An 18,272-nucleotide genomic window follows, 5' to 3' on the forward strand; every position below is an offset into this window, starting at 1 on the left:
AGGCAATCCACTCACCTCACCCTCCCAAAGGCACGGGATTACAGGCTGAGCCACCGAGCCAAGCTTATGTTTTGTTTTTTAACAGGCACTAAAAGTGCAGCCAAGAGGAGAATTTTGGGACTTTGGAAAAAGTGGGTCTTGCGGATGAGAGGCCAAGAAGCTCTGTCCAGGGAACTGACCCCTTCTGCTTGGGGACTGTGCTGTGTCTATGGGTCTGCGTGACAAGTCAGCCAACAGTTGTAAGCTGGAAGGGTGTTCAGAGATGCCAGCTGGTTCTTTGTGCTTGGGTCCCCCTTATGACAGCCCAGCACCTTCCAATGTCCCTGGCTCTTGGTTGTCAATGGTAGGATGCTGTCCCTGTGCTCTGGGACAGGGGTTTGCAATGCCCCTTGTAGCGTCTAGAACTTTTGTTGGTGACCCTGGACTTGAAAGAGAGGAGGGATTGGAGTCAGATTCAAGCACGTTCACTCCCTGACTCAGCAATCTAACAGATGGGAAGGAAATTCTGGTGTAGAGTTTGGATTATCGCAGTGACTCAAGGGCATGGGGACCACATGAGATCCCATGTTTTGCCCAAAATGTTTTCTTTCACAAAATGAGCTTCAGCAAACATTTATTAAAAACCTGTATGTCGGCTGGATGCTGCGGCTCATGCCTGTAATCCCAGCACTTTGGGAGGCCACAGTGGGAGGATTGCTTGAGGTCAGGAGTTCAAGACTAGCCAGGGTAACATAGTGAGAACTCGTATCTACAAAAAAAAAGTTAAAAAATTAAAAAATTGGCCTGTAGTCCCAGCTACCTGGAAGGCTGAGGCAAGAGGATTGCCTGAGTTCAGGAGGTCGAGGCTGCCGTGAGCCGTGATCATGCCACTGCACTCCAGCCTGAGCAACAGAGTGAGACCCTGACTTAAACGTGTGTACATGCATGGGCACACGCATACGTAAAAAACCAAAAAACACCCACCTGTATATATTGGTACAGTGCTTGAATTTTTGGCCTGATATGGCAGACACTGTGAACTGCCTGTACACACTGCCTTCTCCCTTGCCTTTTTCTATTATAGAGGCTGGAAAGCACACATGCATGATCTCCCAGACTACTTTGCAGCAGATGGTGCCCATGTGACCTAGACCTGGTCAACTCGATATAAGTGGAAACTCAGTCTTCCAAGTAGCTGGAACTACAGGCGGGTGCCACCATACCTGGCTAATTTTTTGATTTATTGTAGAGACGAGGTCTCACCATATTGCCCAGGCTGGTCTCAAACCCGTGGACTCAGGCAATCCTCTTGCCTCCACCTTCCAAAGTGCTGGGATTATAGGCATGAGCCACTTCGCCTGGGCTTTTGAAGAAGCTTTTGACAAAGGGCCACCTCAGCTGGTATGCCCCATTAGCCCTTGATTCTTCTCCCTCACACTATCATCCTGTCTGGAATGCAGACTTGATGCCTGGAGGTGTAACAGCTACATTGTGTTCATGAGGACAAAAGCCACATGCTGAAGATGCTAGAGGAAGAGAGAAGACACTGGGTCTCTAGAGACATTGTTGGGCTGCTGTACTAATCCTAGACAACCATCCTCTTCTCCTTTTTTTTTTGTATGAAGCAAACAGATCCCTTACTTATTTAAGCTACAGTTGGTTGGGTTTTCTGTAACTGACCAAGTACTAATCTAAAGGACACATACGAATTTATTTTTAGAACAACTCGATGGGATAGAATTAGCAACTCTATTTCTTTCTTTTCTTTCTTTCTTTCTTTCTTTTTTTTTTTTTTGAGTTGGAGTCTCACTCTGTCACCCAGGCTGGAAGGCAGTGGCCTACCTCTCTGCCACCACAGCCTCAACCTACTGGGCTCAGGCGATCCTTCTGCCTCAGCCTTCCAAGTAGCTGGAACTACAGGCATGCGCCACCGTGCCTGGCTAATTTTTTGATTTATTGTAGAGATGAGGTTTCGCCAAATTGCCCAGGCTGGTCTCAAATCCCTGAACTCAGGCAATCCTCTCACCTCTGCCTCCCGAAGTGCTGGGATTACAGGCATGAGCCACTGCGCCTGGCAGTAACTCTATTTCATAAACAAGAAAACTGAAGCTCAGAGCGTTCGAATAATCAAGGTCAGACAGCTAGTTAGTTGCAGAGTTGGATCGCAGGAGCATCTGACTCTCAACCCTTCCTGTCATCCTTCTATACTGCCTTCTTCCATGAAGTAGCGACTCTACCTAGCATACCGAGTGGGACACAGATGTCTGGCATGGGGACCTATGAAGCGCAGGGAGTTTTCCTTATTGTTGGGAGTGGTGTTCTTGCCATGATCACAAACATGCTCACTGGTGTGGACTAAATTGCATCTCTCCAAAATTCATATGTTGAAGTCCCAACCCCCAGCACCTCAGAATGTGACTTTATTTGGAAATAGGGCTTTTACAGAGGTAATCCAGTTAAAATGAGGTCATTGGTGTGGGCCTTAATCCAATATGGCTGGTGTCCTTATAAGAAGGGGAAATTTGGCCGGGCTCAGTGACTCAGCCTGTAATCCCACGCTTTGGGAGGCCGAGATGAGTGGATTGCCTGAGCCTGCGGGTTCGAGACCCGCCCGGGCAACTTGGCGAAACCTCATCTCTACAATAAATCAAAAATTAGCCGGGCGTGGTAGCGCAGGCCTGTAGTTCCAGCTACTTGAAAGGCTGAGGTGGAGGGATCGCCGGAGCCCAGCAGGTCGAGGCTGCGGTGGCCGGGAGTGTGCCACTGCACTTCAGTCTGGGCGACGGAGTGAGACTCCAACTCAAAAAAAAAAAAGGGGGAAATTTGGACACAGATATGCACGGAATAAAGATGATATGTAGGGATATAGGGAATAGTCGACCACCTGCAAGCTGAGGAGAGAGGCCTGGGACAGATTCTTCCCTCCCAGCCCTCAGGAGGAACCAACCCTGTCAATACTGTGGTCTCAAACTTCTTGCAGCTAGAACTGTGAGAATACATTTGTATTGCTTAAGTCTCCCAGCCTGTGGTACTGGGTTATGGCAGCCCTAGCAAGCTAATCCACTCTCCCGGGTGAATTTCTCGTCTCTTGCCTTGTATATCAGCTGGCTTCTGCTGTCAGCTGTGTAACAAACCACCCCGACTGTGGCATATAGCCCCAAGCACTTATTCGCACACATGCACCTGCTAGTCAGCCAGGTTTGGCTCCAGCCTGTGGGTTGGTTTCAGGTTTGTTCCAAGAGGTTCTCATTCTCTCTGGGCCACTGGACTACCAAGGACGCTTTCTCCTCATGGTGGTGGCAGAGACACCAGAGACCAAGCCCTGCCGCACCTGCATGTTTCAAGCCTTTGCTCATGTTAGAGTCTGCTGACATATCCTTAGATAAACTAGGCCACATGGTCCAGTCATCAATGGGGGAGGGCAGTACACCCTACCTATGGCGGGGCAGGGAAATACTTACTAAACTATAATTCAATGGTCACCCTTTCTAAGGTGCTCTGGTCTTGGAACAAATCCACATGTTCTCTTTCCTATTTGTCTTGGCCCAAGGCTTCTCACTTCTTCCTGGCCTATACATGCTTTTGTGGCATTTCTCATACCTCCTTGGGACCCTTTCCTTTCCAGCCTTCTGTACCAGTTAGAATGACTTCAACTGTTCATGACAGAAAATACAGCTCAATCTGGCTTACACAATAAAGGGGGTGTAATGGTTTAAGTAACTAAAAAGCTCAACAGTAACATGAGCTTCAGGTGTGGTGTGATCAGGGGTCCAACTTCATTTATCTACCGATCTCTTGGCTCTTGGCTGCTGTGCACGACACCTTGCTCCTTGTCTTAGTTCATTTTGTGTTACTATAACAGAATGCCACAGACTGGGTAATTTTATTGATTGATTGAGTTGGGGTCTCACTCTGTCACCCAGGCTGGAGTACAGTGGCATGCTTACAGCTACTGTAGCCTTGACCAACTGGGCTCAGGCAATCCTTCCACTTCAGCCTTCCAAGTAGCTGGGACTGCAGGTGCCCACCACTGTGCCCAGCTAATTTGTTGATTTATTGTAGAGATGAGGTCTCACCAAGTTGCCCAGGTTGGTCTCAAACCCATGGACTCAGGCAATCCTCTTGCCTCGGCCTCCCAAAGTGCTGGGATTACAGGCATGAGCCACCACGCCTGGCCTGATTGAGTAATTTATAAAGAACATAAATTTATTGGCTCACAGTTCTGGAAATCCAAGATCTAGGTATCGGCATATTCGGTGTCTGATGAGGGCCCAGTCTCCACTCCCAAGATGGCACTTTGAATGCTATATCCCCAGGGGGAGGAGCATTGTTCTTCACCTGGCAGAAGAGTGGAAGGGAGGGGGCAAACCCACTCTTGAAAGCCCTTTTTATATTGTGGCATTAATCCACTCTCGGATTCTTGGAGGTGATTAGGTGATTAGCCTCATGGTTTGATCACTTCTTAAAGGTCCCACCTCCTTTTTATTTTATTTTGTTGAGTCAAGGTCTCACTCTGTCACCCAGACTGGAGTGCAGAGACACAATCACGGCTCACCACAGCCTCGACTTCCTGGGCTCAGGAGATCCTCCTGCCTCAGTCTCCCTAGTAGCTGGGGCTACAGGTGCGCACCACCAGGCCTAGCTAATTTTTCTGATTTTTTTTTTTTATGGAGACGAGATCCCTCTACGTTGCTCAGGGTAGTCTCAAACTCCTGGCCTCGAGGAATCCTCCCGCCTTGGCCTTCCAGAGTGCTGGGATTATGGTTTGAGCCACTGTGCCTGGCCTCCCACCTCTTAATACTTTTACAATGCCAATTAAATTTCAGCAAACATTCAAACCACAGCACTCCTCAAGAGAACTGCCCTCAGGGCTGTATATGATTATAGCACTACTTGGAAAACAAATAAAAAACCATGAAAACGTCACAGCTGGTGGCGTCCAGGTGAGCAATGGAGCAGTAAGGTGAAGGCGGAAAGCGGGTGTTCACCTGCACTGAAGGCCAGAAAAGAGGAAGAGGAGGAGTGAGGGTAGGTGAGGAAAAGGCAGCCAGCTTAGCCCCACTGATGGGCTGGCCTGGGTGTCAGAGGTTCCGAGGGGAGAGGTCAAGTTTCCACAAGCACTAGGTAGGAGGCCCTGGGAGAAGCTGTGGATGTCACCCTGGGAACCTTTTGAGAGAGACAACACTGGACTATTTACCTTACCCAGAATGTCATTTGTTTTTTAGAGAATTTACACCCCCGTCAACAGTATATGAAAGAAAGTTCCAGTTGCTCTGTAACTTGGTATGGTTGAAGGCTTCTTTTTTTTTCTTTCCCTATAGCTGGGGTCCTACTCTGTCATTCAGGCTGGAGTGTAGTGTTGTGATCCTAGCTCACTACAGCCTTGAACTCTTGGGCTCAAGCAATCCTCCTGCCTCAGCCTCCCAAGTAGCTGGGACTACAGGCAGGCACCACCACACCTGACTAGTTTTTAAAATTTTTTGTAGAGCCTGGGTCTCACAGTGTTGTCCAGGATGGTCTTGAACTCCTGGCCTCAAGCTGCCCTCCTGCCTCAGCCTCCCAAAGTGCTGGGATTACAGGTCTGAACCACTGTGCCCAGCCTGAAGGATCTTTTAAAGCATGAATCAGATCATGTCCCTACCTTGCTCAAAATCCTCCACTAACTTCCTGCAATACTTAGAATAAAATCCTCACTCTTTTCATGGCCTGCAAGGCCCTATCTGTTTCTCAAGAAGCCAAACTTGGTCCTGCCTCAGGACATTTGCACTTGCCGTGTTCTTTACACCAGCTCTTTGTGTGTTTGCCTCTTCTCATCACCCACGACTCAGTTTGCTTCTGTTTCTGTGGGTGCATAGCAACGTAGTCTAAAATGTAAGGCGTAAAACAAGAAGTTTATTCTCATGAGCCCTGGGAGGTCAGAGTTTGGACAGGGTATGGCTTACTTCTGCCCCGCTATCCCTGGGGTCTCAGCTGAGAAGACTCAAAGGTTGGAGGTGACTTGCAGCTGGGGACTGGAATCATCTGGAGGCTTCTTCACTTGCATGCGTGGTACCTGGGCTGGCAGACATGCGTAGTCGGCTCTGCTGGGACAGTCCTCTGAGCCCCGCGACGTAGCTTCTCTTGTTGCTTGGGCAGCCTCAGGCGAGTCAAACCTTACTAAGCAGATCAGGGTTCCAGCACCGATGCTCCCAGGAACAAAGCCAAGGCACCATGGCCTTTGTCACTTAGCTTTGGAAGTCTCTTAGTGTCACTTGTGCTGTCCTCTGTAGGTCGAAGTAGTCACGGAAATGCCCTGATTCAAGGAGAAAGGGCTGGGTCCCATCTCTCAATGGGAGGCATGCTAAAGAATTTGAGGACCTGGATCTTTTTTTTTTTTTAAACACTCCGTAAGTTCAATAAGTTCAATGTCACTTTCCCGTAGAAGCCTTCCCTGTCCACGCTACCTAAATCAGAATCCACCTCCGTCCCCCTATCTTTACCAGGTGATTCCATTTCATCTTCTTTGCATTACTTATCAGAACCTGAAGCTAGCTCCTTGATTTTATTACAAGCTTATTTTCTGTCTTCACCATTGGAATAGAAGTTCCGTGAGAGCACATAGTTATTTCTATTTCTTTCTGTACATTGTTATATCACTACTGGTTAGAACAACACTCGGAATAGAGTAACTACTCAGTAAATGTTTGCTGAGAAAAGGATTCAGGCTAGGCACAGTGGCTCACACCTGTAATCCTAGCACCTTGGGAGGCCCAAGCAGGAAGATGGCTTGAGGCGAGGTGTTCAAGACCGCCCTGGGCAACATAGTGAGACCCCCATTTCTACAAAAAAATTTAAAAAAAAATTAGTCGGGTGAGGTGGCATGTGCTTGTAATCTTAGCTACTCGGGAGGCTGAGGAGGGAGGATCACTTGAATCCAGGAGTTCGAGGCTGCAGTGAGCTATGATCGCGGCTCCAGCCTGGGCAAGAGAGTGAGTTCCTGTCTCTTAAAAAAAAGACAAAAAAAAAAAAAAAATCCGATTCAGTGATAAGCACCATAGAGGGCTCCTTCGTGGGAGTCCAGTGAAGGCTTCCTAGAGGAGGTGATAGCAGCTGAGCTTTGACAGACCCGGACGTATATAGTTAATGGGAAGTGATTTGTGTATTCCAGATGGAGAGCTCAGCAGATGTGAAGGCACCACAGCCTGGCACATGGGACCCAGCCGAGGCGCCTCCTGTAGGTGCGCGGAGCTACCTGTTCAGTGTGTGTCTGAGGGAATCACTGAGGGGAGAGGTGGAGGTGGAGGGGTGGTGTGGGGGGCTGACCCTCAGAGCTAGTGCAACTCAGGCCAGTCTGGCCTTGCTCCGGAGGGCTGCGGAAGGCCCCATGAATAATTTTAAGCTGATATTAAATGACAGGTTCAGATGAGCTTTTTTCGAAAGGTCATTTCTTGCAGATGGAGAGTTTTCCCTCGGGCGGCAGGGACCCAGGGTGGCCCTGGCAGCAAGGCCTCGCATGCTGCCTCCTGCCTGGCTCCCCTCTCGGGCCCTCATTAAGTTGCAGACACCCCTTCCGTTCTGGCTGCTGCAAAGGGCAGTCTGCAGAGAAGGTCTGGAAACCAATGCCCAGACCTCCAGGGGACTGGCCAGGATGAAGTTTCTCTCTCAGTTTCGCCCAAGTACAGAGGGAAACCTGTGGACAAAGGTCTTCCCCTTAACAAGAATCTTCTTTCTTTTTCTGTTTTTTTTTGTTTGAGTTGGAGTCTCACTCTGTCGCCCAGACTGGAGGGCAGTGGCCGCTCCCGGCCACCGCAGCCTCGACCTGCTGGGCTCCGGCGATCCTTCCGCCTCAGCCTTCCGAGGAGCCGGAATTACGGGCGTGCGCTATCACGCCCAGCTCATTTTTTGATTTTATTGTAGAGCTGAGGTCTTGCTGCCCAGGCGGGTCTCGAACCCGCGGGCTCGGGCAATCCACTTACCTCAGCCTCCCAAAGCACGGGATTACAGGCTGAGCCACCGAGCCCGGCTAACAAGAATCTTCCACATTATTAACCCAAACAAGCACTGCCGGGCGGGGGAGACTGTGTGTCTGGGGCTGGCCTCACAGTCTCCTGGACCGTGGGCTGAGGGTGGGGCCGGATTGGCCTCCGGTTTCGGCTTGTTGAAGCTGATGATGGGGTCATGGTGTTCCTTATGTGATTCCCTGGACTTTACACATGCCTGAAAGTCTCCATAATAAAAAATGTAAAGACATCCCCCCCTGCCCCCCCAATAAAATCTTAACTCTCCCTCTTTCTTCCCTTGCTGTAGGTTTTCAAGAAACCATCCTTTTGGGCACATTGCATCCCAATAACTTTAAAAGCAATATCTTTTGACCATAATGTCAGGATAACAGCAAGATTATTAGCAACTTGCACAAGATGTGAAAGCAGTAATCTTGTTTTTCAACTTATTGTAGGGACTTAATGGTCGTATATTTTATCCTGAAGCGTGGAAAATGAATATTGAAAGTGTACACTCCAACACAAAAGCTATTATTTTTAACATTCAAGTTTATGTAGAGCACAAAAGTGTCGACTTTCATAAGGCAAGCAGGGAGACTAAACTTGGTTGTTTCAGAGGATTTAGGAACAGACTCTAAAGCCAAGTGGCAGCGTCTTTTGCACCCAACTGAAAATACCTGGGCTCCCTGAGACCCAGAGTTTGGGGCTACGAGGACAGAGTGGTAGCAGCATTTCTGCAAAGAGCTCCATGTCTTCAGTGATGAGATCTCAATGTCTGCTTTTGGATGGACTCTTGTGGAAGGGCCATCGGTTCTAATATGGTTCTAGTTCCAACATGGCCGCCAGTTCCAACATGGCTGCCGGTGAAAGCCGTTAGTGTCCACCAGGGACTGTTGTCTTCTCAGAGTTGTGAGGGGAAATTACTGTCTTAGGCTGTGAGAAGCCACTTATCTAAAAAAGAGGTCCAGCAGGCCTGTGTTCACACACAGAGAGATAGACTCCTATGGCTGCCCCAAGAGACTGAGGGGAAAACATTAGGCTGAGGCTCTGGAATGAAACTCAGCTAGCCAAGGCCACAAGGTTGACTTCCCGGGCTCTGTGGGCTCCATCGCTGGTTGAAGGTTTGTAGAAGCCACAGCCAGGGCCTTCCCAGAAGTGGGCCATCTTAGGAGTGAGGAGCATTACAGGCGTGTTGAGGCCCACAAACACTGGTGGGTTTGTGGGGGAAGAGGCTGGTTCCAGGTCAGGGTCAGACTTTGGGTGGCGCATTGAGGTTGTCCCTGTATGCAGTTGCCTCTCAGACAGGCCAGTAGGCAGCCTGGAGACCCCCGAAAGTGGATGTGAGGACAGCCTCAATGCAGGGGCTTTAGGGAGCAGAGGGGTTCAGAGGGTTCATGGTTCCAACTTCCACAGTGGGCACCAGGGATGGGGAGTAAAGCCCTTGTTCGGGGCTTTGAGGGAAGCGAGAGGTCTCCAGGAGGCTCATAAACCCTTTGTACTGTGGAATTGTGGACGTGGGACTCTGGGCCCATTAAGAGTGATGGACCCCTACTGTGTCCTAGCAAATCCCAGTGTTCTCGTATATGTGGCTTCAGACATGGCAAAGGCCTGAGGTGTTCTTTGGCCCCATCTCCACCCCACCTGCTCTCAGGGAAGCCATCCCTCTCTCAATACACATGCCCTAGCTGGGCCTCGGGGCAGTGGTTCCCACAGGAAGGCAGCACACCACTGTGGCTTCCACTCCTCAAGTCCTCGGAGTACTCACCTCCCTTCCTCAATCACCGCCCTCAGTCAGATAGTGTTACTCTTGCTGAAAGCCCTCTATTTCCCTCAGACAAAAGCCCAAGTCCAAGGCCCTCCTTGATCTGGCCCCTCTCTCTCCCTTTCTGACCTCATGTCCTCACCCTCCCTCCCACCCCCCTCCAGCCACAGTGGCCACTTTGTTATTTCTGAACACACCAGGCACACTCCCATCTCAGGGCCCTTGCACTGGCTGTTCCCTCCGACATAACTTTCCTCCAGATAGCCTTGTGGCTTGCTTCTTATCTCCTCAAGGCTCCTTCCCAGTGATGCCTTCCCTCATCACCTCATTTAAATTGCAACCCCCCATCCCATTCCTGCTTCCAGCTCTTCTCCCCTTTAGAGCTGTGACTGTCACCTGCAATAATAGGACATAGTTGATGTGCTATTGTTTATTGTCTGTTTCCCCTTATTCAAACAGAAGCTTTAAGCAGTCAGGCACCTTTCATCTCTTTCATTCACTGCTACACCCCCCCCACACCCCCCCAGCTCAAAACAGTAGCTGGCACACAGGGGTACTCAGTAAATACAACGGTGAGTGAGTGAATACATGAATAATCCTCACGCTTTGGGAGGCTGAAGCAAGAGGATTGCTTGAGCCTAGGAGTTTGAGACCAGCTTGGGCGAATAGCAAGACCCTGTCCCTACAAAAAAATAGAGAAAAATCCAAAAATTAACTGGGCGTGGTGGTGTGTGCCTGTGGTCTCAGCCACTTGGGAGGCTGAGGAAGAAGAATCACCTGAGCTCAGGAGGTTGAGGCTGTGGTAAGCCATGCTTGCATTACTGCATTCCAGCCTGGGTAACAGAATACAGCCCCAACTCAAAAAAAAAAAAAAAAAAGGAATGAATGAATGAACAAACACACTCACCTTACACCTCTGGGCTCTTGGTCCTTCACAGACTCAAATCTACCTTATCCCTGAGCAAGTCTTTCCCTGCCTTTCTTTTCTGCCAGACCTTTCATCAAAGACCCTCTGTGCTCATTGACCCCACATGGTGACCCCGTGGGTAGGACTCCCTCCTTCATCAAGCTCCTGATTCTGCTTCCTGTAGGCCCCTAGTGGCTGCTGTGCCCAGTCCCACTCTCCTCCCGCCACCCTCTTGGGTGCCCAGTGCTCAGGCCCTCGAGCCCTTGCAGCTGTTCTGCTCCCGTGTGTCCCCTCTGCAATTCCTTTGTGCCCCTGCCCATGGCTCAGGCCCTCCACCTGGCCTGAAGGTGTCCTCTGCCTCTCCTCCTGTCTCCTGGTGCTCTCTCCCTTCAGAGATCTCCTCAAACTCAAGCCAAAATCAATAAGGAAAAGCCCAATAGCCGAGTGAATGGATTAGTTAATGAAGAAGAAAAAAAGCAATAAAAAAGGAGGAAAAAGAAGGAAGAAAAGTCCAGTTCATCAGTGCAGCTTCTCCCTGCTGCCCCTACCTCTGTGATGGTCCAGCAGTTCCCCCAGGCACTCATGCTGAAAATCAGCATCCTCTCTGACACCCCCATCCCCCCTGCCCCCTCCCAGCCTGCTGGGTCACCTCCCCTGGGGCTCCATGACATCTTCCCTTGTGTATTCTCAAGCCACTACCCTGCTTCAGGCCTTCTTTAGCCTTCCCCTGCGAGCCGCTAAAACTGTCAGAGGAAGCCCTCTGCAGCCAGCGGGAGCCTGCTGGGAACCAAATTGGACCCAATGACCCTGTATTAGTGAGAGGCTACCCAGGAGAAGAGAAACCTCTCTAGGTATTTAAATCGAGAGAATTGAATTCCGGCAACTGGTTATATGGATATTGGAGAAGATGAAAAGCCAAACAGGGGACAGTGAGGTAACCCAGAGGTTAGCAATGACAGCTAGCATCCCTAGGGCTAGAGGGTCAAAGGGACAAGGAAGCGTTAAAGGGACATAGGAGCTAGAGTCAACGAACAGAAGCTGGGACCAGAGAGAAGAGGCAGGAGAAGCAACTGATGCTGAAGACGCTGCCCAAGGCAAAGGTAGTGGGGAAAAATGCCCTGATTTCTCCCTCTTATTGCCCTCTGGTCTTCCACCAGTGTCCCTCATTGGCTGAACCTTGATAGAAGCCACTTGCAAAGGAGCCTGGGAAATGTAGTTCCTGACTGTACCAAGCAGAACAAGGGAAGGGCAGGGAATGGGTATGAGAGGAGACAGACAACTGACTGGTACACACTCCCTGGCAAGGAAGCCATCTGTAGTTCCCCCTCCCCCTGCCAAATCAACCCCAGACTCCTCAGTGTGGCTTTCCACTCATCCTGGGTCCTGTTCCTGCTACTTTGCTGCCACTTTGTCTGCCATTGTCTCCACACACTCACGCTGAATGTGGATGACTCTGGATCCCCGCTTCTGGCATTCACCCACCTTGTACCCTTCTCACTTAGTGTCCCCTGCCCAGAATGCTTTTCCTTCCAGCCATGCTTGTGCAATTGCGCCCAGACTCTAATGCCCAGGCGAAATACCACTGTCTTCAGGAAGCTTTCCTGACCATCACTGCCGACTTCCCTTTTTTTTCTTCCCCAGCACTTCCTGCATATGTGTGCCTCACCTCATCTCTCCCTGTATTACAGTTTTGTTTTTTGTTTTTTTGAGTTGGAGTCTCACTCCGTCGCCCAGGCTGGAGTGCAGTGGTACGCTCATGGCCACCGCAGCCTCAACCTGCTGGGCTCAGGCGATCCCTCCGCCTCAGCCTTCCAAGTAGCTGGAACTACAGTCGTGCACCACCACACCTGACTCATTTTTTTTTTAATTGTAGAGTTGAGGTATCACCAAGTTGCCCAGGTTGGTCTTGAGCCTCTGGGTTTAGGCAATCCTTTCGCCTCGGCCTCCCAAAGTGCTGAGATTACAGGCTTGCGTCACTGCGCCTGGCCTGTATCACAGTTATAAATGGGCTTGTCTCTCAGCTCCTGGTTTGACTGCAGGCTTCCTAAAAAGCTTGTTCAAACGAAGCCACAGCGCCCTGCACGTAGGAAGGGTGCACCGAACTTTAGTTTAATGAATGAACAAATACATCAGCAGGTTGCAATGCCCAGTCAACATAGGGGAATTAATTTTGACTTTGGCAATTCATGCCTTGAGGGAGTGTGACAAGGCCCAGGGAAAAGCGAGGTGGGGAGTCGTTCAGGGCGGGGAGCAGATGTCCACATTCTGCCTTGTTATTACTTCAGTTTATTGTTCCAGGTTTTTTCTTTTAAAAAGAAAAGAATCCGCCCATGTTTTCATGTTGTTCTCATTGAAATACACCCACAGGCTCTGAAACAAACCCACGGGCGAGGCGCAAGGAGGGAGCAGGCAGCCCGCTTGTTTCTTCACTATGGTTTGATGAGGCAGCCCGTGGGCCGACCGGGGCTCCCTGGACTCCAGCACAGGAAGCTGAGGGTGGAATGCTGCGCGAGCAGGGGAAGTGGGGGGAGCAGGAGCGCCTCCTTAGGGAGATGCTGGGGGGGCAGGGATGGGGGTGCTTTGGCGCTGGAGCATTTAAAATGTGACCGTGAATTCACGTTTGGAAGAAGCATTTTTCTTTCTTTTTTGAGTCAAAGTTTCCTCTGTCGCCCAAGCTGGAGTACAGTGGCACGATCACGGCCACCGCAGCCTCAACCTGCTGGTCTCAGGCGATCCTCCCACCTCAGCCTCCAGAGTAGTAGGGACTACAGGCACGTGCCCCCACACCTGGCTAATTTTTTTATTTATTGTAGAGACTAGGTCTCGCCAAATTGCCCAAGCTGGTCTCGAACCCCTGGGCTCAGGCAATCCTCTCGCCTCAGCCTCCCAGTGTTGGGATTACAGGCGTGAGCCACCACGCCCGGCCAAGGAAGCATTTTTCAAATGCTTACCTTTTCTGGAATGACAGGCCCTCAGGGAGTTTCACCCAGTGAGAAGGGATGCCAGTGTGGAGCTGGGTACAAGTCAGAGGGGGCTAAGGCTTGGGGCCCTCATTTCTGGTTGTTCATTCATTCCTTGGTTCAGTTCATTAATTTAGTCATTCATTTGTTCACTCATACACTTAGTAAATGATCCACCAGAATGTTAAGAACTTTGGAGCCAGGAGTTCTAAGCCCTGTATTTGGAAAATGAAGGTTCAGAAAGGTTAAGTGACCGCTCCAAGCCACACAGCCAGTTACCAGTAGTGGTAATATTTGAACCTCCGCCTTCTGCTTCCCAGTCCGGTGCTCCCAGGACTTTGTGAGGGCTGCTAAAAGGAGCCCAGTCAGCCCCTGCCTGGCACACTTTGCGTCAAGCCGGGAGTCCCTCCAGTGGGTGGAACAATGTGGCTCCCTCCGGGCTCACCCAAAGCTGTCCAGTGCCCTGCCCCTCGTTGGCTAAGCTCTCTGACAGGGCCACTTCAGAGACAGCACTCTGCCCTCTGTGTTTAGAAAGTAGCGTCAGCTTGGGGTGTGGGCAAGAGTGACCTGCGCTGTCTAAACAAAGCGTGAGCTTCTGGAGGCCTGTTTGCCTGCTGCCAGGGCACATGCGACATTCCCCGGCCTGGCCAGTCGACCTGATCGGGACTCTTGGCTTTGCTCCTTGGGAGAGCTGAGCCGTGCGTGGAGGCTGCTTATAGTCTAAGCTGCCAAGGTGTTTGGTCCTCAGGACATTACTGCCTGGGCCCTCCACCTTCCCTTTCTTCTTGCCTCCCTTTCTTTCTTCCTGTTTCTCTTAATCACCCAGGGACAAAAAGGAGGCCCATCGGCAAAAAGAGCCAAGCGGACTTCGTCTCCAAGAAACCACAGGGGCAGGCACATTTTAGTAGAATGATGGCCTAGTTGTTTCTTTCAAAGACTCTGCCCCTAAATAATGCAACTTTGCTTTGTCATCCTAGATGTATGTTTGAAAAATCAGGCTCAAGTCTGTAATTTTAAACAGCTTTTCAAATGATGCCGAAATTAGACTATTTTTAGGTCAAATACCTTGCAGAAGTTGGCATTTTAAGGTTTGGCTATGTGTGAAAACATCCAAAGGGAAACGTGTGATTTCTCTTTTTTCCAGAAACAATAAACAAGAAGAGTGGCCTTAGTTTATTTGTGCGTGCTCTTCCCTCTCGTGTATTTGCATCTCCAGAGTTTATTGGTGTAATTCTTCAGGCACACACGCCACATGGCAGATGTCACCTGAAGGCCGCCCTTTGGAGATGTGGTCCCCACAAAGAAGAGCAGGTCATTAGACCAGAAACGCTTTTGTTCCCTTAACTACGGTGATTTCTCCCTCCGCACAGAGAACGCTATATATAAAAAGCCATAACCATTCAGAGCCACACATGGACTATATAAAGGCACTGCTGAGAGATGAAAGATGTTTTTAACCCCTTCCTCTCAGGCATCTGTGGCAGCTGCAACCACTCAGTTCCAGAACGTGCCAAGTTCTGGGGCTGGGGAGAGAAGGAGGAGGGGGCCGAGAGCAAAACATCAACCGTCACCCCAACCTTCACCTCCTCCTTCCTGCCTCAGTTTAGAGCTGCTGGGAATCCCCCAGGGATATGAGTGACAAAAGAAAGCAATGGACAGGACACAGGGTGTAGGGGCAGGCGGAGCAGCCACTCATTAGGGGGAGGGGGCTCTTCTGTGATTTTGAGATGCGGTGGTTGTTCATTGTAGTCTCTGAAGGGTGGGGGCACTCGAAACCGCGAGGTAAGGACCCATTGTATTTCAAGTGATTGTCAATGTAGCTTTTCTATTCTAGAGTGCAGATGGACATGAATGGGTAGCCTAGCAGGGGACACTGGGAAATGCCCAGCTTGTTAATGTGCTGCTTTGAGCTCTAAATTGACACCCCCAGGAGGCTCTCTGCACCCTTTGGTGATGAAGCTTAAGAAGCCCTGTCCTAAATAATATGCAAAATGCAGTCTAATGGAGAAGTGGTTTGTGCAAGGGACATGGCTGTGTGAAAGGTCCAGCTGTGCTGCTTACTCACTTGGGGTTACTTATGGGGGTGAGTTATTCCACCTTTCTGAGCCTCAGTTTCTTCCTCTGTAAAATGGGGCGGATACCAGCTTTTTCCTTAGAGGGTGTTTATGAAGAGAAAACGAGAAGATGCCTTGGAGTACCTGGGTCCCAGAAATGGCTTCATAGAGCTAGGGATTATTTTGGTTCAACTGTAGGAAATGCGGGAATGACTTGACTTGTCTAACCCTTCTCTTGCTGAGATAGGTGCATGCTGTCAATCCAGTGGGGATAGGGTCGAGTTGGCTTGACTGGAGGCCAATGTGCTCATGACCATCCTCTTTCTGGAAGCGCAGGAAGAAAGAACAGCATGGGCCCACTGGCCTCGGTGTGCCTACCCTTGGAAACCCCCGAGACTGTGCATCACCACTCTGAGCTCTGAGCTGACATCCCTGTAGGGGCTGCCCATGACATCGAAACTGTTCAGTCCAAGCCCAGCCCCAGGCAGGATCCATTGTAGCCACTGGGCTGTGTAACAGCCTTAGTCCTTTGAGGACACAACCGTGGGAGCTGAAAGCATGGAGGGTGCCCGAATGTGCAGTGAGGGAAACACAGTCGCAACATGCTCTGAACCCTTAGACACCTGAAACACAGCGGAACAATGTGCCACAATCCCCACATCCCATGACCACTCTGCTCTACCTATTTCTTCTTCATAACCTACATGGCCACTTCTGAGACAAGCCGTGCTCTGCTTCTGGAACTTGCTGTCCTGGATAATGTGGCTCATGCACCAGCTGGACAGGTGTGAGGAGGGCCGGAAACAGCTGGTGGAAAACTCTGCTCTGGATTGGACACTGTGGTGCTTTGAAAGATATGGCCACATGTTCTTTGATACTCTTCCCCTCAGGTGGGAAGCCAACTGCCATGCGGTGAGGGCACTCAAGTGACCCATGGAGAGCCCCACATGTGAGGACTGAGGCCTCCTGCCAATAGCCGCTTGAGGGAGCCATCTCGGAAGCAGATCCTCCAGCCCCAGTTGAGCCTTCTGATGTTTGCAGCCCCTTCCAACACCTAGACTGAAACCTATGAGAGGTCCTGGGTCAGAATCACTGAGCCTAGCTACTCCTAAATTCCTGACTCACAGAAACAAGGAGATAATAATGTGTGTGATTTTAGGCTGTAGAAATTTGAGGCAATTTATTATGTAGCAATAGATAACCTTCTCCTTGTCCTTTAAAATGTCATTTGAAAGGTTCTAAGACTTTATCCCTGGCTTATGTGGATGTTGGAAGCTGGAAAAAGAAGTGTGTTTCTGGAGTAGAGCAGTAATACTGTAGGTGTACATGCCAGGCGTTTTCTCTTTTTTTGAGTTGGAGTCTCACTCTGCTGCCCAGACTAGAGTACTGTGGTACGCTCACAGCCACTGCAGCTTCGACCTGCTGGGCTCTGGCGATCCTTCCACCTCAGCCTTCCAAGTAGCTGGAACTACAGGCACACACCACCACGCCCGGCTAATTTTTTGATCTATTGTAGAGAAGAGGGCTCATCAAGTTGCCCAGGCTAGTCTCAAACCCCTGGGCTCAGGCAATCCTCTCGTCCCTGCCTCCCAGAGTTCTGGGATCACAGGCATGAGACACTGCACCCAGTGTTTTCTTTTTCTTTTTTTGAATTGGGGTTTCTGTCACCTAGACTGGAGTGCAGTGACACAATCACAGCTCACTGCAGCCTTGGCCTCCTGGGCTCAGGCAAGTCTTTTGCCTCAGCTGCCCAAGTAGCTGTGACTACAGGCGTGTGGGAACATGCCTGGCTAATTTTTTGAATTTTCTTTTTTCATAGGGGCCAGGTTTTGCTATGTTGCCCAGGCTGGTCTTAAACTCCTGGGCTTAAGCAATCCTCTTGCCTGGGCTTCCCAAGATTTTAGGATTATAGGCATGAGCCATGGTGCCCAGCTCTGTGCTTCTTAATTGATAACTGGTGGGTTCTGTTTAAGAATAAAGCAGCTAGGTCAAAGTTCTAGCTTTGCTTCTGACTGCATGGCCTTTGGCAAGTCACTACCCGGTGGGGGCCTTTTTTCTTTATGAAAAGGCCCTGTCCCATTCCTTGTAGCTCAACAGACTGTCAATCACCATGCCCCATGCTCCTGTGGTCACAGGAATGCACCATGTGTCTCTGGCCTGGCCAGAGTGTCTTAGTCCCCTGACCACAGTAAGTGGTTAAGGAATGGGCATGTGATTCTAGCCAGGCCAATCAAAATCTCCCTCAGGGCATCTCCTCTAGAGCCAATGGAGAGGGAATCCTTTCTTTCTGCTGGGATTGCTATGTCTGAAGAGTCAGGTTCATCCAAGCCTTGGAGGAAAGCAGAGCTCTGGATCCACCTGAGTACGAGTCCAGCTATGCCTGAAGCCGTTCCTCTCCCTTGACTCCCCTGTTACAAGAGTTGGTAAATTCCCCACCCCTCCTTTTTTGTCTCAGCTTATTTGACTTGAGTTTGTGTTGTTTGCAACGCAGTGGACAAACTTGGTAGTTGCTTTTAGCATCTTGGAGCAGCGGAGCGGAGCTCCTCTAAATGGTGACTAAACGTGGCAGGTGGCGATGGTGCCTGCTGGCCCACGCTGGAGGGCGTGGCAGACTGTTCCCTTACAGGCAGG

The sequence above is a fragment of the Carlito syrichta genome, unplaced genomic scaffold, assembly GCF_000164805.1.
Source record: "Carlito syrichta isolate Samal-C Ts95f unplaced genomic scaffold, Tarsius_syrichta-2.0.1 Scaffold169968, whole genome shotgun sequence".
NCBI lineage: Eukaryota > Metazoa > Chordata > Mammalia > Primates > Tarsiidae > Carlito > Carlito syrichta.